Here is a 22,418-nt window from a genome sequence, read left to right as displayed (position 1 = left end):
TTACCTCCGCATAGCTCGAGATATCCATCCCTCTATAGCCGGCTAAAGCACGTTGAAAGGTCGGAGGTTCAATATTTTGGTGAAATAAAACACAATTGAGTCGGATCAAAAAAATTCAATGGTCGCGAGACTATGGATTTAAGGAAATACGCCGCTCTATAGCCGGCTAAAGCACATTGAAAGGTCGGAAGCTCATAGCATTTGGTGGCATAGAACACTATTGAGTCGGGTAAAGAAAGTGCAATGGTCGTGAGCCTATAAATGTGGGAGCATACGTCACTTTATAGCCGTCTTAAGCGCACTGAATTGTCAGAAGTCCATTGCTTTGAGGGCATAAGACACTATTGAGTAGGCTAAATACTGAATGGTCGCGGGTCTATAGATTGAGGGACATGCACCACTCTATAGCCGGCTAAATCACATAAAATAGTCGCGAATCTACAACTTCGGTGCCACAGATTATGTTATACCAAGCTGTAGAAATATAAATGGTCGAGATTGTGTAATAATAATAATAATGTGTTTTATTCCCTTTACAAATACATACAAATAATGCTGGCCTACAAAAGCAGTATTCTGCTTGTGCGTAGGACCAGACAATCCAGCGAAATACATATTAATACATCATGATAAAAAAAAGAATCGAACGAGTGCAATGTGGCCATTGATACCAACATTAATACAAAACAAAGCCGCAATTCGGCACAAAACAAAATGAACACAACTATCGAAATCATCAAGAGGCAAATATACAGTGATGGGAGTAAAGCAGTGTTTATAGAGGTAATGAGAGGCACCAGTTTTTTAATTTCTTTTTTTAGTACTTTTATCGAATTTATTTTCATTAAGGGCTCAGTGAGCTCATTAAATAAGGTGGGAATAAAGTGAGCTCTGCATCTTTTTCCGTATCGCGTGTAAATTCTGGGGATTATAAACCTTTCTTTGCGCCTTAGGTCCCTAGGCTTGTCCACTGGAACCTTGAACGTTGCATCGTAGAAATAATTTATAAACGTAACGTATCTATGAAAATTTTTAAAGAATAAAATTTGGAGCTTCTTAGCTTTATCTTCCATATCTAATGTTCCGTATGTAGTTCCGTATGTGATATTTTTAACCATATGTTTTAAAATTCTGTTTATTGCTTTTGTCTTGTATGGAGAACAGTGACCATATAAAGTGATTCCATATCGTAGAATTGATTCAGCTAACGACCTGTACACCAGTAGTCTTATCTTTACGCTGCACAAGCTTCTTATTCTGTACAGATATGCTGAAACGGCACGTAGTCTTTTAGTCACAAATTCCACATGTTGATTCCATGATAAATGTTCGTCGACGTATAATCCTAGATATTTTACACAATTATCATATGGCAAAGGTTTACAAGTACAATTATTACACGGTGTCGAATGAAGTAAAATTCTAGATGACATATCAATACGTTTATGAGAATTTCGAAAACACAGTAACTTAGTTTTGGCAAAATTAACGGAAATGGCATTTGAGTTAAACCAACCTATTAGTTCATTTATATCTCTTTGGAAGACTAAAACAGCGTCATCATAGTTTTCCTAAGGTAAAACTAGCACCGTATCGTCAGCATACTGAAATAGCTTAGATCGTAGAGGTAGAATACCCAAATCATTTATGTAGACGTTAAATAAAATTGGTCCCAGAGTGCTACCTTGTGGTACACCACATTCGACTTTAACTGTACTACTTATATTATTCATAATTTTAACCATTTGTTGTCTGTCGTTAAAGTAATTCTGAAAAAAAGTTATAAAACTGTCCCCTGAAGCCCAATCTGTAAAGCTTTTCAAGTAACAGAGAATGATCAATGGTATCAAAAGCCTTCGATAGATCTATAAAAAGTGCCAGGGCAATCTTGTTATTGTCTAGTGCTTGATTAACACAGTCAGAAAAATCTTCTAAAAGTGTAATAGTACTTTTTTGTTGTCGAAAACCATATTGCGTACTAGAAAATAAATTAAATTTATCACAAAAATTGGTCATTGTTAGTTGTACCCACTTCTCGATTGTATGAGCTAATGCAGGCAGAATAGAAATGGGCCTGTAGCTCTCCAATTCCTGTTTTTTACCCTTTTTATGCAGTGGACGTATAATAGATATCTTCAAGCCCTTAGGAATTCTTCCGGTATGAAAGGTGTCATTAATTATTTTCATTAAAACGTGTTTTAATTTATCAAAATTATACCGAATATCTCGTACTCTAATATTATCAAATCCTGGTGTTTTAGTTATTGGCATAGCATTTATAATCCTCAAAAGTTCGCTCTCCGTCGTCTGAGGTAAGTACGCCGAACTAGAGCATCTGACCTGTGAAGTGACGGGATTGGGATTATTCAGTGAAATGTTATTTTTTATGCTTCTTACGGAGTCAACAAAACACTTATTAAATGATTCCGATAACGTTAAATACGAATCTAATCCAGGAAAGTTTTTTTTTAATTGTATCATCCGCGCTATTTTTAGACTTTCTGCCAGTTAATTGGTTTACTAGGTTCCATGTCTTTTTTATATTTCTTCTCGAAGAGGTGAATTGATCTAAGTAATGTTTTCCTTTTTCTAAGCGTATTTTTGCTGTCACTTTATTGCGCACTGCACGAAATTCATTTCTTAGTTCTGTGTTTTCGGGATTTTGCTTACACCTGCTCCAAAGCCTTTCCTTTTGATCACACAATTCTAATATTTCCTCGTTTATACAAACATTCTCAGGTTTTCGTTTCTTCAACTTTATTTTTCTAGCACCTTTAGAATAAATATCTTGAAACGTGTCCACTAGTTTGTCATAGGCTACAATATGATCGAACTCGCATAAAGAATTCCAATCGAACGATTGTATTAAATTATCGATTTTTTTAGTATCTAGTATAACTTTGTACCCATTTTCTAAATCTACATTTTCAGCAGTAATTTCGCCCAATATTGAAAGTACAGTAATGTAATGGTCAGCTACCTTTTGCTTAATGACTCCAGACAGTGTTTTCAAATTACTAATTCTTATAACTATGTGGTCAATACATGATTTTGTAATTTTATTACCATAATATTCCTCCCTCGTATAATTTTGAATGACATTTTCTAGACCAAATAAAGCGAGGGTATCAAGATAACGCGGTACTCCCTGTTTATTCTCATTCAGAACATCAATATTGAAGTCTCCTGCCAGAACTAGGTATTTGTTGTTATTAAATTTTTGAAGGAATTGTTCCAATTCATCACAGAATATAGGTATATTTGAACTGGGTGGCCTGTATACAGCACACACAACATAAGAAAAATTCATTTTGTGAACAATAGCAGCACACACTTCTGCTTGTACAAATGAAACATCTATTTTTTCTGATAAGCATTTGTCATTTATGTACATCATAACTCCGCCTCCTTTCCTTTGTTATCGGCACAAGCAGAAAAAATTAAAGCCTGGCAAGGAAAATGTAGCGCAACCTGCCTCATCAGCACTGACCTCACTCAAAATAAGCGCATCCAAACTTGATAGTCGCGTAGATAAAATTAACATTAACTGATCCCAATGTCTGTAAATACTCCTAACAATTACATGAATTAAGCTTAGTTTAGTGTCAGCGTTACTTCTTTCCGCTCTGGAACTTTTCGTATATCCGTCCCACTCACGGAACGACTCAAAAAGCGATTCCATGATTACCTAATTTTGATAAAGTGTCGTTCGCTCTCAATCTGAATCACCGCCGCTCCCTCCTTCTGCCTTACGAATATCTTTCCGTTCTTCATCCAAGTATACATGTACCCTTTTTCCTTCACACGTGCCTTGGTGGACCACAACAAACTTTTCAGAGCTCTAGTCAAGTTTTCATTTATAAAAATGTTCTCATTTCTAAGAGTAGTTCTTTTTCTCACCCACAAGTCCCGTGTACGCCTCTCGGTGAATCTCACCAATATAGGTGTGATTCTTCCTTCTTTAGCTTTTAGCCTGTGGGCAGCCTCGATGTCGTTCGAAGTCACTGGTGCTAGGTCCAGCTTCGTTGCCACTGTGTTGATTACGCTCATAACATCTTCATTCGGTCGTTGGACTATATATACCATGGATTTCAATATTCTGCCGTCTAGTGTACAGCTCTGCGTTGTCGATAGCCTTTCTTAGTTCACCAACCTCTTCATCCCTTTGTGAAATCCTTCCCTCTAGTTCACCGATTTTCCGCTGTAGTTCATTTATTGTTTTGTCTTGGTTATCCAAATGAACGTTCAATTCCTCATACCTTGCTGTCAGATCATTCATGGCTGCCTCGATTCCTGCTATTGTTTTACTCTGATTTTCTATTTTGAGCATCATCGCGTCGGACCTCGCAGTCTGCGCCTCGAGAGACCTCTCAATGCAAGACATCCTATTAAGGACGGAGGTCAACTTTGCACTGATAGATTCATTTTGTTTGAGTAACCTTTCAAGTTTTTCCTCATTTGGGGTCAGCTCTGACGCCCCTTGAGATACCTCGGGAGTCGCAGGCTGTCGTTGGGAATGCAACCTGCAGGTGTTGCATTGCCATTCGGAAATTTCTACGTGCTTCATTGACTTCATTACATTTTTTGTCATTCCAGAACACTTGCCCATGTGGTAATAATTTGTGCACTCCGAACACTTAATACATGCAGCATCATGTCCAATTTTTTTCAGGCAAGAAAGACAGTCACCTTTTTCAGCCATTTCGTGAAAACGCCAAACAAGAAGCAAAATGCAGACCAGCGAAATGCACACCCGCGCACTTACAAATAGTAAGCGAGTGAATATGAAATCTTACCTACAAAAATTGAAAACTTAGTTTTCGTGGCGATGCATTCCGCTGGTCTGCGAAGAGTTGTTCAGCGACTGCCGCTTTTATAGCCCAGAGATTCCGACGATAGGCTGTCCCGATGCGCTGTCTGCCAGCAGGCCCGAGCAATCATCCGCTGATAACTGGGTATTGATGCGGTGGCCGTCGACGTGCAGCTATCTCTTGATATCGTCGCTTGAATCCAGGATCGGCCGTCTCGTTCGTTTTGCGGGCAGATGGGCTCCTACAAAAATTGAAAACTTAGTTTTCGTGGCGATGCATTCCGCTGGTCTGCTGGACTGGTATAGTTTTGATGGCATAGATTAATTTGTAGTGGCTATAGCGTGTTTTATGATTTTTTTACGGCTGAACTTAGAAAGCGATATACAGTAATAGCTCACCATAGCATTTTCCATAGACGGTCGTAGACCATTTCCGCATGGTTCGGCCGAACAGCTCATCAAGTCGGTGGGTGCTTGACCAGGACTTATGTCCATAGCCCTTTAATCCAGCTGGCGAAACTGAACAGGGGGTTTCCCGATATTGCGTGGCGGAAAGTAGAGTAGATTACCACCGCAAGTTGCACAACACAACACAGGAGAGCGAAGCGACAAAAGCGCAGCGGTGCCATGTATTTCAGACCGTTACTAGCCTTTCACTCATTCTGAATCTAGACCACCTCAAAAACGTGATGCAAAGATCTGCTGCTGACTTTATAATTGCAAGAAACGATTGGCTTACCTTTCCAACGTGGGAAAATCCAGCGGCGGTTGAACGCCGCGTCTGCGTTGAAACCAAAGGAGCGGGCGATCGCGCGAAATGCTCGCGGAAGAAGTAAACATCACGTGACCGGGAGCTCCGTCGTCATGATACGTCTTGCTCCCCGGGTTGGGTGCCAGTTTCTCGTTCATGCCTCCGGAGTGTCCCACGGAAAGATCCCAAGAAAAGAGTTATTATATGTGTCTGCACCAGTGGCACATAACATGACAATTCTGCAAACAAGAAAACTGTTCCTAAACTAAATGCCGCACATGTTAGATATTTTTAATTGAAATATAAGTGAAACAATCAAAAACAAAAGTAGGTGAAGTTTGAGAAATACTGACTCCTAGAGTCATGGCGCTCCTTTAGCATTCTACACAATGGCACGTCTTCCCGTTGTAAAAAAAAAAAAGGTGTAATACAACGGAGTTTTTTTCAGAGCGCAGGTGTATGTAGGTCTAATGAATCGACTCAGTCCTCAGAGTTCCGACGTCCCCGCTCGCTATCGGCTTCTTATATCTCCAAGTTTCTCAAAGCATAGGACGCATTGTGTCAGTTTTCCTCGCTAGCTTCAGAGAGAAACTTAATTCGTTTATCGGTCATGTCACATGAATTTCTACGCTAAATTCAGCGGGGTCACTAATTTCGTCTGTCTCTCTCTCTCTCTCTATATATATATATATATAAATATATATCTTAATTCGGACGTCACGTGACCCATAGGTCATGTGATGTCAGTTTTCCTGCTATATTTAGCACGGAAATTGAATTAGCGTATAGGCCACGTGACGTCGAGACATGGGACGCTATTGGCCTCGCTAACTTTCATGGACCATTGCGTGTACGGATGTACACAAAAAAATATTGGCAGGAATGGTTTCATATAAGGGGATACGCGATATTCGTGCTACATTGATGCTTGTGTTACTGAAGAGGAGAAGCGCCAGCTATTTTTGTACTACTTTGTTTTTCGGTTCGGATAAAAAGGGATGTCATTTAGAACTCCGGTGGTTGTGTTGAGCTGCCCAAACTAAATATGTTTTCGGAATACCAAGGTTTTATGCTTTACGGTATTCTGGATTCTATCTTTAAAATCAGAATAGGTTTAAAAAAAAACATCAAAAACAACTAATGCCAATTGCAACTTTCTTATTTTCTCGCTCCGTCCAGTGGAGTGACATCACACGTTGTATAACTTGCAAGTCCAGCAGACTGTCTGCAAGAAAACAATTTTTGAAAGTCTTTTTGTGCAAGTTTTTCTCATTTATTGTGGTGATGGTGGCTTAACCAGTGTTCATTTTACCGTATCAAGGTTATTGTAACAACCGTAGGAAGCAAGCTGTAGTGGCCCGATATTGTCTAACATTTCGACATATAGCGAGAATTATTTAGTGTTCCCAGTATGGAGCATCTCTACCTCTCGGACCATATTTGAAACTTTATTCCTCGCCAAAATAAATATTGTGACTTGTAATTTGTTGAAATACTAGTCCATATGTGTCTATGTACTAGTTCAGATCTGTTGACCCGATATTGAGGCGGACCAGTGAGTATCGAAATCCCTTTTTAAAGGGATGGAGACATAACAACAAAACCGGCAACGGACCGAAAATGAACATGATGTCCTGACAGAAAATCATCCTGGTGCTCTTCATGTCAATGATGACGGTGTGCGATGTCGCAGAATGCAGAATTGAAGCCTGCGTGCAAATGAAGGTATATGCGAAGCTCTACATGAAAATTTGTTATAATTGATCATTTCGTTTAAACTTCGATTTTAACACCGCATCTGTACATGAAAGCCTAATTAATAATGTTAGTAGCTTATTTGTTCATCGTGGTGGTGGTTCCCTCGCCTAATGTATCAGCCAGCCCAATAAACACGCATTGAACGGCACAATTCCCGCGAACGTGCCATTTGCTAAAATGAAACATTTGCATCGGTTACAAAGACAAAGAATAGCACGTATGCTGGGTTCTAAAGCAGTATGTGACTCTCACTTCAACTGCGGTGGTACGAAAATGGCTGAATTACAAGTCAGGCGATTAAAAACATTTCTCCAAAATACACGAACTAGATCGTCTATGCGTGGACTTCTAAAGCTTCGTAACTGAATCATACCTCCAGGTCGTTCTCTTAACCTATTAGCGAAATATTAATAGACAAACTAGAAAAAATACAAAATAGAGCTGCTAGGTTTGTTCTGGGATGGTACCGGCGGAGAAAAAGCTGTACTCAAATGACCACCTAACTGAACTCAGCCCGCCGTGAAAAATTGTGTTTAAAGTTTCTGTTTTTAATATTTAAAAAAAACTGGAATTAACAGTGAAGCTTATTTAAAAGAACCATATTACATTTCTAAACGGAAGGATTATGCTTTCAAAATTAGAGAGCACGGCGCCAGGACGAGCATGTACGCCAACTCTTTTTTGGTTAAAACGATACGATAGTGGAATGGGCTGTCGGAGCTGCAAGTGTGCAGTGAAAATGAAAATGTGTTTTTTTTCAGCATTGCAACTCCCCTGCTGTAACGCCCTCGTGCACTGCGGGGTTATCTCTGAATAAAAAATAAAGAAAAGAATCTCCGAGTTCAGAAGATTCATTCAAGAAGTGTTATTCCAAGCGCAGAGACGGAAGGCACTCTAAGTAATCGCGCCACCCAGTTGCTTTACGATAACTGTCGTCGCTGACGCTGTGACGTGGCGGCGCTGCATTCAGCCACGTGAGAGCGTCAATGGCGGTTGCGATGTTCACGCCACTCAACGGAGTGACGCGACGCGAACCTGGCTCACACGTGTTTCGCGCTTAAATCCGCGGTTACAGAAGCCAATGCATCATACAAAATACGGCCGGCAGACGCTGAGGTGCCGCTCGTGTGACGGTCTTGTGAAATCCCTAACACAAAAACTGTCTGCATACACGTTGGAAGCACGTCGGCAGCAAACATCGTGTATATTGTATAATATATGCACAATGGGACTGCGACTTAGTGGTCGTCAACGGTCACAATCATCCCTGAAGAAGGCCCCGAGTGGGTCTTGAAAAGTGTCGACTCTTTTATTCAGGGTTGCTTTGGAGGCTGTAGCTTAAGCATGTATTGTGAGGGGATTGGAACAACAAACGGCGTCGATTGGAGTATAATAAGTTAAAGCCATGGATTTATAAATACGTTTAGTCGACTTTCTCACCCATGCGTCTTTCCAGCAAGCACATCTGCGTAGGAGAAATAAAAAAAAAGGTTGTTTACAAATTAAGCGACGTGGCAACTTCAAACATATCGCTCAAGGATTGCACGGTCATGATTTTAATGTTTAAACTAGTTCCTAAATATTTTGCGTTTCAATTATGTCAGCGTGCTGCACACTGGGGGGGGGGGGGGGGGGGGGGCGCTATAAAGGTGGTAATTCAACGTCGCAGTCATATTGAAGTCACTAACATTATAGCAGGGGTGGCCAAACCGCGGCTCGCGAGCCGCATGCGGCTCTTTGCTGGTCCAAGTGCGGCTCGCGGATCCCTTGTAAGGTGCCCCCCTTCCCCGCCGCGTTCTGCGTTTCCCCAGGAAAACAAAAAAAAAAGGAAAAGACTTCAGAATAAAGCACGGCTCGCGGTTTGGCAGCCTTGTACCCCCATGCGTACAGTCATGCAGCCTGCATGTGCCGCCATACGTACAGTCAGACTCTGAACAAAATTTAGGCTTGCCCCCCCCCCCCCCCCCTCCCCCTTTCCGCGGCTCTTAGAAGTTTCGTGATTTCGTTTGCGGCTCTTAGGCCGGGTCAGCCTGGCCACCCCTGCATTATAGCAAGGGTTCATTCAAATTGCACAATTACTGCTCATTGTAAAATTTATAAAATTTATATGCTCTTAGTCATTAACCAGGAATATTATGCTTCACATCAACGAAGACGCGAGGTCAGTGGGATCTCGCACAGCAGGCAGCATATGTGTGTTTAAATGGGAATCGACTCTGCATGGTTTTTCTAGTGGTGTGCTTATATTAGTGTTACAATTGAATTATATTAAAAAATGATCCGATTCAACTTTCAAGTTTCTATATTTTAATTTTTCAGGTAATTCGTTCCTTGGATAACAGTACTGCTGGCTGATATGTGGGCTTATTCAGATACACTGTTCATATGGTAATATAGTCCTCACAGACTTGTTTTTTGTCGAAATCAACCTTGCATTCAAGCGCTTTCATTAAACGAACCATTTGTACAAAAAAAAATTAAACACGTTAACAAATTTCGGTAATTCGAAGCTAGAGCGCAGCTCTTGAGGAGGAGGAGGTGGGGCTGCGGAGGGGAGGGTATGCCCCTCTTCCTCCTCCTCCCAGTCTCCTCCTCTTCCTCCTCCCCCTCCTCTGCTTATCCTCTCCTCCTCCTCCTCTTTCGCTTTTCCTCTCCCCCTGTGGCTGGATTTCTTCATTGCAGACGTGATACGAATTTGCCCGCTAAATTTAGCGGCAAAATTTTCCGCTAAATTTAGCGGGAAAATTTTTTATCTAAATTTAGCGGGAAAATGTCTCCTTTACATTTGATGGAAACATTTTTTCCGTTAACTTAAGCGGGAAACTTTTCTGCTGCATTGAGCGAAAAAATTGCCCCGCTAATTTAAATTTGCCCGCTAAATATATCGGGAAACTATACCAGCTAACTTTAGGGGAGAAACGTCTTATAATGCAACGCGCGCGGTTACGCCGACGCCGACGGCGACGCCGACGTCGCTCAACCCGGAAACGGGCGCCTAACCGCTGCGCTCTAAACGTAGTTCATTTCTTGAGTTCCTAGACTGAAGCACTCATGATCCCAGCTGCTCGGATGCGCTCGATGTAAACTCCTAAGCCAGGGACGTCGCCATTTTTATTTCAAGCATTTTGCCTCACCTCCAGCCAAGACTGTACTCCATACGCCCTGTCAAAGATTTTAGGGTCATTGTATGTAAACTATTAGCGAAATACTAATACATGCGATAATTAAGCCAACCTTTCCTGTAAAACTGTCTTGTGTTTAATAAGGACATCCTTAATTTGTAATATAGTGTACGCCACCGCGCGGCTTGCACGTCACGCCGTTACGGTGCCGCTGATACCGGTGCGGCGTGTGTGCGGGCGCTTCACTATACTTCGTCTTATCCTACGATGGACTAATGGCCGAAGCCACAGGCCGCCAGGTCCAATCACGTTCCACGCTAAACTGTGAAACGATTAGCATTGATCAGGTATGGACGAATAATGCTCCGAATCCAAAAACGCTGCGTCATGTTTATAGCTTCGGCACTCCAAAGGGACAGTACGTAGTGGCTTTCTTTGCAGTGTAAAATTGTAGAGTCACTCATTGCTCAAAACGAAGCAATGTCCGCCCATTCCCATCAGTGATCCCAGACGCGGGCCCCGATACGTGTATCGAAGCGAAATCCCACGCAATGTCTAAGTGGCTCGTGATTGGATCTGGCGTTTCGTAGCTTCGGCCTTTAGTCCATCGTAGGGTGAGACAAAGTATACACGAAAATCTGGTTTCTGGGCATGCGCAGTGCCCATACCTGTTGTACACGCTTTTTTATAAACAACCTGTCGCTGTAAAAAGACAAATTTTACTATAGTCGGTTACAAGTCAAGAAGGTAGGAGAAGCTCCTCCCACAAGTGTGATGCGCCCGTTTCAAATCTCTCCGCAGTCGAAAGAAGAGTTCACTGGAAACGCTCCTTGTTCCGCTTCAATAGATTCCCACTTGTCTCCGATCCCACTTTTTAAGAAAGCGACCTTTGTATTCTTCGGAGAGGGAACCGAGCCCCTGAAAGCAGCCTTTGTATCCATCGGGGGGGAAGCTAATCCCCGCAAGTCGTATTTGTTTCCGTCGGTGGGGGAGAACTCTAATCTCCCTCTCGTGGCTTCCACAATGCTAAGTCAAAGTCAAAAAATAAAGCAAATATGTACAGAAAGGCAAGACCCTCCTCGCGCGTTGTCCGCAACGTCAAGGAGACGGTGGGACGCTATTGGATGCGGAGGTATATCTGATTCCCTTTGAGGGGCATTTGCCGCTACCTTCTTAACCTGTAACTGACTATAGATAGGATCCGTTCGAGACCCCCTCACCCCCTCATCCTGCCTCCCGCAAGGTCCCTGTATATTGAAATCTAGCAGTAACCAATGTCTGAAGTGGGAAAGAGGAATTACCCCCACGCCCATGCCCTTTCTATAAAAATATGCCTCTCTCCCCTAGCTTCAATTTAATTGGGCGTGACACGTGACCGTTACCTTCCCATGTTCCCGCGCGATTTGGTCGTCTACTCTGAGCTAGTGCTAGTGTAATCTCTCATTCTGTGAACGATCCGTGCCGTTCAGGTACTCTACTTCGGGATTTATATGCTCCGTGCTATACTGATGCCATAAAATAAATCGCTGCAAGTTAGAAACATCAGCCGCAACCGTGGAATGAAGCGCTCTCTCATTATCCAGTCATTATTTTCCCTAGGAAATCCGTCCGTTATAGCATGTTATAGTAGAATTTATGTAGGATGACGGAATCCAGAGTTGAATTTTCAACTTCGAGGAGGGATTTATGTATTGAGCCTACTACGCAAGAATTGAAGGAATAGAGTTTGTTTTGGAGTTCACAATAATTATGCTCACAGAATCCAGTCGCGGCCAGAGTGAACACAAACTTGAGAAAAGGCATCGCTGGGGGTTTCTTTGTGGGTTGTAGTACCACTGCCCAGGAAACGGCACACCTTTAGATTATACGCAAGCAAAATAGATTCTATTCCCTCACAATAATATATTTGTTACCTGTTTTGCTTTAAACAACTACTTTCTTTTTAAGACAATGCGCTCTTTTGTTGTGGGTTACGCGCGAATCAATTGACTCGAAGCATGGAGCATCATAACCTGCATAAAATGCGATATGAAAGTATCTTATGGCGTAGATTTCTTTTTAAACTGAGTGTAGAAGGGCTGCGCAAGCGCGTTTGAATAACAATCAACATTCACCTGCTGTCAAAAACAAATTAAAAGAATCGCGGGCAGTAAAGCTGACTATGCGAAACACACTTTTATAGCTTTTGTTATGCATATCTGCCATATTCTTCTGAGCCGATACTTTTTAAGCTGCAAAACCAGCCCGTGTTACCGAGATTTGGTTATATTTTTGCTAATTGGAGTATTGCGCTTTTTTTGTTTTGCCGTTTTCTTATATTTTGTATTTTGCCCCTGCATAATACTTCAAGGAGCTAATGAACAAGATAATGTCTTCTTTTTACCTGAGTTTTGATGTTTTAATTATATTTTATATTACCTTTACACTTTGCAATTTGGCTCTCCTGCTGACAGCTGTAAGGGGGCTGATGGTTACGTCAGAACCCTTTGTCTAGGCTCTTTTACAGTAGCCTCATAGACACACGGATGACTGAAGTAAAATGTTTTATTATTATTATTGTTTCAGAAAAAAAAGTATCGCCATAAAACTTTATTGTATCAAGACGATGAGTATTTCTCAGAAGAGTTTGTCAGTTGCAAATACAATAAAACAAACCGATCATCTTGACACTAGATGTCTACAATCATATGTGCTTACGGTGAAACCAGAATATTTCCACTAGATCTGGCATTGCATTGGACAGTTTCGTTTGTGGGAAAAGGTTTACAAAGTTTCATGCGTCACAAAAATTTTAGTTTGCTACATAAAGGTTACGAATGAAAGTTGTGTTTGCTAAATACCTATTTTTTCCCCGCAATTCGCGACACAATTGTATAGTAATTTACCTGTACTATTTAATTGCATAGAACCATCAGGCCACGAATCGCAAAATTGCGGTTTTGGCAACTTAGGGTACGAGCTCGTACATGTACCCGACATTAGACGAGAGACGTTCGGTAGGTTTCTGCCGTTGAATCGCATAAGCAAGAAAAGCTTTCTTTTTCTTCTTTTTTTTAATTTCAGAAGCCTGATAATTAAGCATCGCTTTAATGTCAGTCCGTCTGTGTTCTAAGTCCAAAAAAAAAAACTCCGGTTATGAATTTTCAGAGTTAAAAAATAACGAATATAAATGCTCTAGTATCCGACAGTAGAACGGCTTACCTAAAGCGGGTATATTCACCATGTAAATTAAATAATGTTAAAACATCATATAAGCTAGGAGTATTTAGCAGGGAATCTTCTATTTGAAGTGATACAAAATACGTTATTGTTCTCTCCAACAATGGCAATATTGTAAAATATTTCGAAATACTCGGGCTTCAAGGAGAAAGTCAGGGAGACGGTCGGTGTAAAAATAATTAGTTCAATGCTCCTTGTACAGCGTGTGCTCACCCTCCTTCCTCTCCCTCTAACCACACATAGACACACAAATATTAATGTTCTTCAACTCAAATGTAAGCAAAGCATCGCCGAATGTTCATTCTCTTTCCAAATGTAGCGCTGGAGATTCGAACCACTCAAGTAGCAAAATTGACCGTTTCAAGCTTGAACCAGCTGGGACAGCCGGGGAAAGTTTGCCTGGGCCATGCACCGTTTTGTACCGTGGGGCATGCTTGCTCCAGCATGGCTAGCCTGCCTGGCAGTTCAGTGGGGGTTCCTTGTCTAGCCAAGCTGACTCTACGGTGTAAAAGCAGCCTGTCGGTAATTCTAAAGAGAAAAACGAGTCCTCCATTGAAAATGAAAACTCATACTAAACGCTATGTAAAGATTCATCTCTACGGACCAGGGGAGGATGCGGCACGGCCGAGTCCATGGAGATAAATGAATGCGATTAAGAGGTCAGCGACGGCTGTGACATGTTTTTAATTTGATAGCATTATTATGCTACTAATCAAGATTTTCAGCTCTGTATATGTTGGCCTACTAAATCGCAGTAGGTATGCGCAATAGTCGATTTCCATTCACTGTGCATGTTTTGATGTGTTTCAACGGAAGACACGAACAAACCAGTTCCGGGAAGAATAAGAACGCGTTTGTTTATTCAGTTATCGTATTTTTAGGGTGTTATGGGAAGAAGGCAAAGAAGAGGGAAAGGATGAAGTTGGTACAGAGCGTACGTCACGATAACAGAGTGTGAGCCCCGATAATAAGTTCGGCGCGTGCCCGTGACATAGCGAACACGATACATCTTCCTCTCTTTAAGGGAATGAAAAACAAACAATTGTACAGCATGTCGACAGCGTAGTAGCTCGACACTCGGTGCAGGAGCACTTGTTATGAGCCTTGAACAAAGTTCTTGCCATAGCCTAGCCGCTCTGGAGGTCTTCTGTTGCGTGTGAACCTTCCCAGCGCGGGTGCTGTCGTGGCCACGCTGCCTGAGGGTCGTTGGAGTTGTTCCGGTGTCTCGTCGTTCGAGTTTTTTTCATCGGACGAGCATTCTTCGGAACGGTTGAACTATTCTTTCATTGCTAGCAGATGTTGGCGATTACGTCGTAGAACGTTGCCATTTTCTGTTGCGACCTGATAAGACCTGGGCCGCGTCCTGTTGATTACCTTCGCTTTCGTTGCCCATGTGTCGCCCTTAATGCGGACCACTTGTCCTTCTTGCAATGCTGGAAGATGACTCCTCGTAGGCTGCGTTTGATGATACTTCTTTACCACTGTGCGTGGTGTTTCGTTGAAGTTCCGGGGTACGCAACAGAACAGCACACGACAAAACAGTAGGCGACAAAGCATCACGGTCAAAACAGCACGCGTCAACACAGCACAGCGTCAAAACAGCACGGCGACCAAACAGCACGCTTCAAAATAGCACGCGACAAAACAGCACAGTGTCAAAACGGCCCGGATGTAGCAACTTCGAGCGCGCTTTTCACCTCTCTTTGCGCGAATAATTTAGAACCTCCTTGACACTTTCATTTATTGTCACTAGGTTATAAAGGAATTGATTGCCTATATGAGTGCTTACCAAACTCCGCAACCCCGAGACACCCCCACGATTTTCACAGGTCTACAAGAGTCAGTTTCAATGATTCAATGATGAGTACTAGTGTCAGTCAACATAATAAAATCTATGCTGAAACTAGCTAAACTGAAACCCATACAAAAAAAAAAATACCGAGAGCAGCAATTGCTTCGCGACCCCCCACTGGATCTGTCGGACCCAGTTTGGAAGGCTCGGAAGTTGGTAGTGAACCACAATGTCTAGCACAAGAGGAGTTACCTATCGGCATCCAGCGTAAAGCCTTCCCGTATACGGGACAGGCGGAAAGCTTTAGACAATTAAATGGAACTCTTGGAACCTCCGTTTACAGCAAAGCTGTTCGTACGTTTGTGGGATTTTTCCGTGTCGGTGATAGTCAGAAAAAAAAGGTCAAATATCAAATGTACCCATAACACCAATTGCCATTGTGTTCATCAGCTTCGCTGGTCAAACATGTCAGCAAGTATGAGCTTCAATCACGTTTCGTATCTTAATTCAGATGTAGTAGGGATGAGTGTCTTGTTTGGCAACCGCTTTGTTTTACAGTCGCAATTAACTGTGAACCTCATGGACGATTTCATTTATAGCGTAGTTATCGAAGTGAATGAAGAAATATTTCTGACAGCTCTTAAAGTTAGAGATTAATCGTACGCTGTTAACGTTTTTGTAGTTATGACGCTGACATGAATGTCTTGCAAATAGTGCGGAGCGTAATTGAGAGTTTAGGTATTTCCGCAGAATATCAGAAGAATTCCAAAGATCCTCACTTGGCGAATTCACCACCAGTCCTTCGCTAAAGTGCGCGATGTGTCCCTCTTCGGTTTGGCACGTAAATTCCCAGAGGTTACTTTAGCACCATATTTATACTGCTAAGAGTCTTCTGGCTACTGATTAACATCCATGATAGTAGGAAAAACAAACTTGGAGACAGAGGCAAGAGTAAAAATGACGTCCTAAAAAATATATTTTGTTTGACTCGCTCTCTTTTTTAACATTCAATTTACATAGTGTATAAAAAAGCGGCACCCCAAAAGGGTATCAATGAGGGGCTGAGCGTCATACTAGGATAAGATATTACGTAGCTTTTGCGAGGTCTTTGCATAGGGCTTTGGGCCCGACGGTGTGCACCCCCTTTGGCTGTCTACCATCTTTTGCTGGTGTGAGGCTCTGCTCGGTTTTGAGTGCCTCGATGAGTTGGTATGGATCTGGATGCTGGAAGCCGAGGGCAGACTGCAGACTTCTGTGCTGTTTGTCATATTGCCAATGTCATCTTTTGACGCTGTGCTGTTTTTTTTTTGCGGTGCTGTTCTGACGCCGTTCTCTTCGGTCGCAGTGCACTTTTGACGCTGTGCTGTTTTGTCGCTGCGCTGTTTTGACGCTGTGCTTTTTTGACGTCGTGCTGTTTTGGCACGTGCTCTGCTGTCGCTCTGCCGTTTTGACGTTGTGCTGTTTCGGCGTGTGCTATTTTGACGCGTGCTGTTTTGTCGCTGTGCTGTTTTGACGCTGTGCTGTTTTGAAACCGGTCTCTTCGGTCACTGTGCACTTTTGACACTGTGCTGTAATGTCACTGCGCTGTTTCGACACTGTGCTGCTTTGACGTCGTGCTGTTTTGGCACGTGCTCTGCTGTCGCTCTGCCGTTTCGACGCTGTGCTGTTTTGTCGTGTGCTATTTTGACGCGTGCTGTTTTGTCGCTGTGCTGTTTTGACGCTGTGCTGTTTTGACGCCGTTCTCTTCGGTCGCTGTGGACTTTTGACGCTGTGCTGTTTTGTCGCTGCGCTGTTTCGACGCTGTGCTGTTTTGACGCCGTGCTGTTTTGGCACAAGCTCTGCTGTCGCTCTGCCGTTTTGACGCTTTGCTGTTTCGTCGTGTGCTATTTTGACGCGTGCTGTTTTGTCGCTGTGCTGTTTTGACGCTGTGCTGTTTTGACGCCGTTCCCTTCGGTCGCTGTGCACATTTGACACTGTGCTGTTTTGTCGCTGCGCTGTTTCGACGCTCTTCTGTTTTGGCAGGTTCTCTGCTGTCGCTCTGCCGTTTTGACACTGTGCTGTTTCGTCGTGTGCTATTTTGACGTATGCTGTTTCGTCGCTGTGCTTTTTTGACGCTGTGCTTTTTTTGACGCCGTTCTCTTCGGTCGCTGTGCACTTTTGACGCTGTGCTGTTTTGTCGGTGCGCTGTTTCGACGCTGTGCTGTTTTGACGTCGTGCTGTTTTGGCACGTGCTCTGCTGTCGCTCTGCAGTTTTGACGCTGTGCTGTTTCGTTGTGTGCTATTTAGCTGCGTGCTGTTTTGTCGTTGTGCTGTTTTGACACTGTGCTGTTTTGCGCCGTTCTCTTCGGTCGCTATGCACTTTTAACGCTGTGCTCTTATGTCGCTGCGCTGTTTTGACGCTGTGTTGTTTTGACGCCGTGCTGTTTTGGCACGTGTTCTACCGTCGCTCTGCCGTTTTGGCGCTGTGCTGTTTCGTCGTGTGCTATTTTGACGCGTGCTGTTTTGTCGCCGTGCTGTTTTGACGCTGTGCTGCTTTGACGCGTGCTGTTTTGACCGTGGTGTTTTGTCGCCTGCTGTTTTGTCGTGTGCTGCTCTTTCATGGTGCCGAAGTTCGGTATTGGTGTCAGCAGTTGTCGACCTTGAAGCAGCTCTCCTGGAGACTTGCCGTCTTCCAAAGGATTCGGCCTCTAACTGAGCAGTCCAAGCCAGAAATCGTATTTTCCTTTGGTTGTTTTCTTAAGAATTCTTTTAACCACCTGCACCCCCTTTTCCTCTAGGCCGTTCAAGCGATGAAACCTAGGGCTGGAAATGGTGTTTAAAATCGTAGTTCTTGCAAAGCTGGCAAATTCTCGGCTCGTGAACTGCGGCCGCCCATCGGTACACACTTCTATTGGGATGCCATATGTTCCGAACATCGCACTTAGTTTGTCGATGACTGTAGCGATTGTTGTGTCGAGCAGCAATTCTACTTCTGAGAAGTTTGATAATGCGTCGTACGCGCACGGGAGTATGCCTCCTGGCATACTCAAAAATGTCGACACCGACTCTGTACCACGCGTACTCAAGAACCGGACGTATCATGAGAGGCTCACAGGGTTGCTTGTAAGCGTACTTTCTGCAAACTTCGCACTTGCTCACAAGGTCGTCAATGTCTGCATTAAGACCAGGCCAAAAGACGACACGGCGCCCTCGTGATTCTCACTTGTTAAGTCACATGTGCTCATCATGTATTCTGCGCAGTATCTCAGGACGCATGCTGGTTGGCAGGGATGGGCAGTATTTCAAATACTAGTATTTCAAATACGTATTTCAAATACTTTGTGTATTTTGCATTTGTATTTCAAATACTTTGTGTATTTTGCATTTGTATTTAATTACAAATGGGGTAATGTATTTGACGTGTGCATTTAAATACTAAAACGTGGGTACTTCAAATACAATTGTAATGAAATACAATTCTGTGGGCGAAAATACATCCCTCAAATTTGTTGTCACGACTCATTTTGCTCATCCTAAGACGTGTCCAGAGCAGGAAGAAAACTACGTTCTGCACCGAATGCAGTGTCTCTCAATCAAGCACAAGCGTTTAGTGACTTTGTGATTACGGTGCTAGTCCAGGGCAAGAATAGTGACAAAATCGACGTTCACAGGCAGACTGGCTAAATAAGCGCCTGTGACAACTTGTGATACTCTCCAACCTGATTTTCATCCCATTTTTGCCTAAATGCGCGGGTCGTCCAGATTTTCGCAACTGGTATGAGTTGCAACAATAAAAAAAATCTCTAGCGAGTGCTGCGAGTCTTGTTTGTCTCGGTTCTTTGTTGGTCTATACCAAAATGTAGTCGACAAAAAAAGCTGCTTGAAGCTCTGTACTTTTTTCCCCTATTACGTCCAAACTGATTACATTTTTTTGGGATTATATTTTTATTACGTTACTATCGCACACTAAATCTCGAGTGTGCGATGCAAAATTAAAATTAGATACCCAGGAACCCATTGCAGGTTCCCAGAAGTCGCTGACGCAAATTTTGAGGAATGTATTTGGAAAAGTATTTGGAGGAGACCAAATACATTTGGTTGTATCAAATACATTTGGTTGTATTTGTATCTTGTACTTAAATGCTTTTTTGGAAATGTAATTCGATTTGTAATTAAGCACATCATTGAAGAAGTATTTTGTATTTGTATTTCATACATATTTGTATGTATTTTGCCCATCCCTGCTGGTTGGTATTACAACCATGCAACATTTAAACAACACATTGTTCACCACTGATAATTCCTGTGAGAAGGGCCTATGTTGTCCCTCTACCGGACGGTTGGCTTTTAAACAGTCGATGACGCTCTTCAAATAACTGTCGTTATTCGTTTCTTGCGATAGCCGCACCCGAGTCGCTTCACTGACGAGTTAGGACGCAACCCTCATGGCATGTACTTCCATGTCCTCGTTGGTTTCGTCCTTGTGTGGACTGCTGACTGGAGCTCGTGACAACATCTCCGCCATCACCAGCTGTTTTCCTGGAATAAACTGGAGCCGGAAATCGTATTTCAGCAAACGAATGATAAACCGCTGCAGTTGCGGCGGCATGTTACAAATTGCCTTTTGCGAGATTGCTATCAGCGGCCGGTGATTGGTTTCGAGAATCACCTTTCGCCCATACACGAAGTGATGAAATTTTTCGCATCCATATACAACCGCCATTGCTTCCTTTTCAATCTGCGAGTATCTTCTCTTTGTGTCTCTCTGTACACGTGAGGCATAAGCAACTGGTTTCCATGCTTTCCCGTGGCGCTCCATACGAGCTGACCCTATGTGAGTTTGAGAAGCATCCGATGTTACTTTGGTGTTTCTTTTGGGGTCGAAAATGGCCAACACAGGCTTCATGCTGAGGCACTTGCAGAGCTCGTTCCATTCCTTTCCATGATTTTCGCTCCACTCGAACATCGAGTCTTTCTTTATTAGCTGGCGCATCAGTTGTGTTTTTTCAGCAAGCGCTGGTAGAAACTTCCCGAAGTAATTAACAACACCTAGCATTTTCTGCACTCCTAGCTTTTCGGTGGGTGCTGGTATGTGAAGCACGGAGCTCACGTTGGCGGGACTTGGCCGGATGCCCTCCTCGGAGATTATGTCACCCAGAAAAGAAAATTTTGTCACCCCTATTTTGAACTTTGCGGCGTTGAATGTGAAACCTGCATTGCATGCTGCCTCCACGACAGCCCTAGGGCTGTTGTGGAGGAGCACGATGAAAGACAGGGCCCAGTCTTTCATCGTGCTCCTTTCTTGTGGCAGCCCATATCAAAATGCCATCGACATAAACGCGTACCCCGACATAAACGCGTACTGACTCATTGTCTTTTAGAAAATTTCCGAGCCCGACGCTATCCCGAATGGCAGACTCCAAAATCGATAACGGCCGAAGGGAGTCGTGAATGTGCAAATTCTGGACGTCACGTCGTCCTGTGGTTTTTGGTGGAAACCCGAGTTAGCGTCTAAAGGGGAGAAAAATACTCCTCCCGCGATTTCCGCCTCGATGTCTTCTCGTCGCGGCATCTTGTGGTGTTGGCGCTTCAAGCATTCATTGATTTTTCTCGGGTCCATACACACTCTTAGTTCTCCGTGTTTTTTTTTTCATCACAATCACTAAGGGACTCACCCAGTCCGTCGGTTCCTCTGCTTTGACAATGATGCCTGCCTTCAGCATCCAGTCGAGTTCTCGTCGGAGTGGCTCTTGCAAGGCGAGACGCACACGTCGGGCTATCTGAACACCGGGAACAGCGTCCTCCCGCGGTGCCATCTTGTATGACCATTGAAGGCACCCAGTGCCGGTGGAGACTTGATGGAACTCTTTCACCACTTGATCGCTGCTGCTTGCCGTAACGGCGTTGACCGGCCGTCTAAACAGCCCCAGCAGTTCACTGGCGTGAAGCCCTAGTATGGCTTGGCGTCCCTCTTTTACCACAAAAAAGTCAATGTCAGCTGATCTGTTGCATATGGTGGTTTTTGTTTTCACCACTCCAAGGTGCTTAATGACCCCTCCGTCATAGAAACGTAGCATGGAGTTGCTGGCCTTCAACTGTGTCCTTGGTTGCAATCTTCGGAACATGCAGTGTGGCAGAAAATTGGCTTGAGCGCCTGTGTCAACCTTGAGTTCGAGCACCTTGTTCGCCACTTGTGCTTGGACCACCCAGTAGCGTTGTCGCATGATGCTGTCGACCAAGACGTCAAGGATGTCGGACTGTTCTTCGTTGCTTTTGATTTCGGAGACTTGCTTGTTGTTGTTGCAGCGTACAGCGAAATGTTTTTTCCTCCGCATCGCCGACAGGTGCGTCCGAACGCTGGGCAGTTCCGTAGGCCGTGTCTTCGCCCACCCTTTCGGCACTTGAACCGTCCCGGTGGCTCGTCGTTGCTCGACCGTGTCATCGCGAAGTTGAAGTGTCGCTCTTGCGCTCTGTCGTCGCTCTGTGCTGCATGCGGTTCGATGCTCGGTGTGGCCTTCGCTGCGCTAACTTGTCGATCGCGTGCCCAAAGCTCGTTTTGAGCGTCCGATAACTCGGCCGCCTTGCGCACTTGTTCCGCTCTCGCCAAAGTCACCTTGTTGTCGCGCAGCAGTTTTTTTGCGAACTTTGTCGTTGTTCGTTCCAAAAACAATTTGGTCACGTACCATAGAGTCCGTCATAGTGCTGCAATTGCATGACTGAGCCACCTTCATTAGATCTCTGATGAACTGTTCTAGCGGCTCACCTCTGGCTTGCACACGTTGGCGAAACAGGTAGCGTTCGTGCACTTCGTTCAACTGCGCTGCGCAGTACTCGTCCAACTTTGTGATGATGGTCGCATAATCCTGCTGGCTCTCACCTTCACTGAAGATGAAGTTATTGTAGACTTCCAAGGCGTCGTTGCCAGCTACACTTAGTAGCAGTGCGGTCTGCGTGCGTCCTGGTAAAGGCCTTCCACCTGGAGCTGAC

General features: G+C 43.7%; 1 pseudogene; it reads right to left on the bottom strand.

Annotated features, from left to right (window-relative positions):
• Window positions 1–3,684: 3,684 nt before the first annotated feature.
• On the bottom strand, window positions 3,685–4,609 carry LOC120836765 (annotated as a pseudogene).
• Window positions 4,610–22,418: the final 17,809 nt, after the last annotated feature.

This window comes from Ixodes scapularis, unplaced genomic scaffold, assembly GCF_016920785.2.
Source record: "Ixodes scapularis isolate PalLabHiFi unplaced genomic scaffold, ASM1692078v2 ptg000910l_1__unscaffolded, whole genome shotgun sequence".
In the NCBI taxonomy this organism is placed as follows: Eukaryota; Metazoa; Arthropoda; class Arachnida; order Ixodida; family Ixodidae; genus Ixodes; species Ixodes scapularis.
Note: the sequence above shows the minus strand (reverse complement) of the source record. Positions and strands in the feature narration are given on the sequence as shown.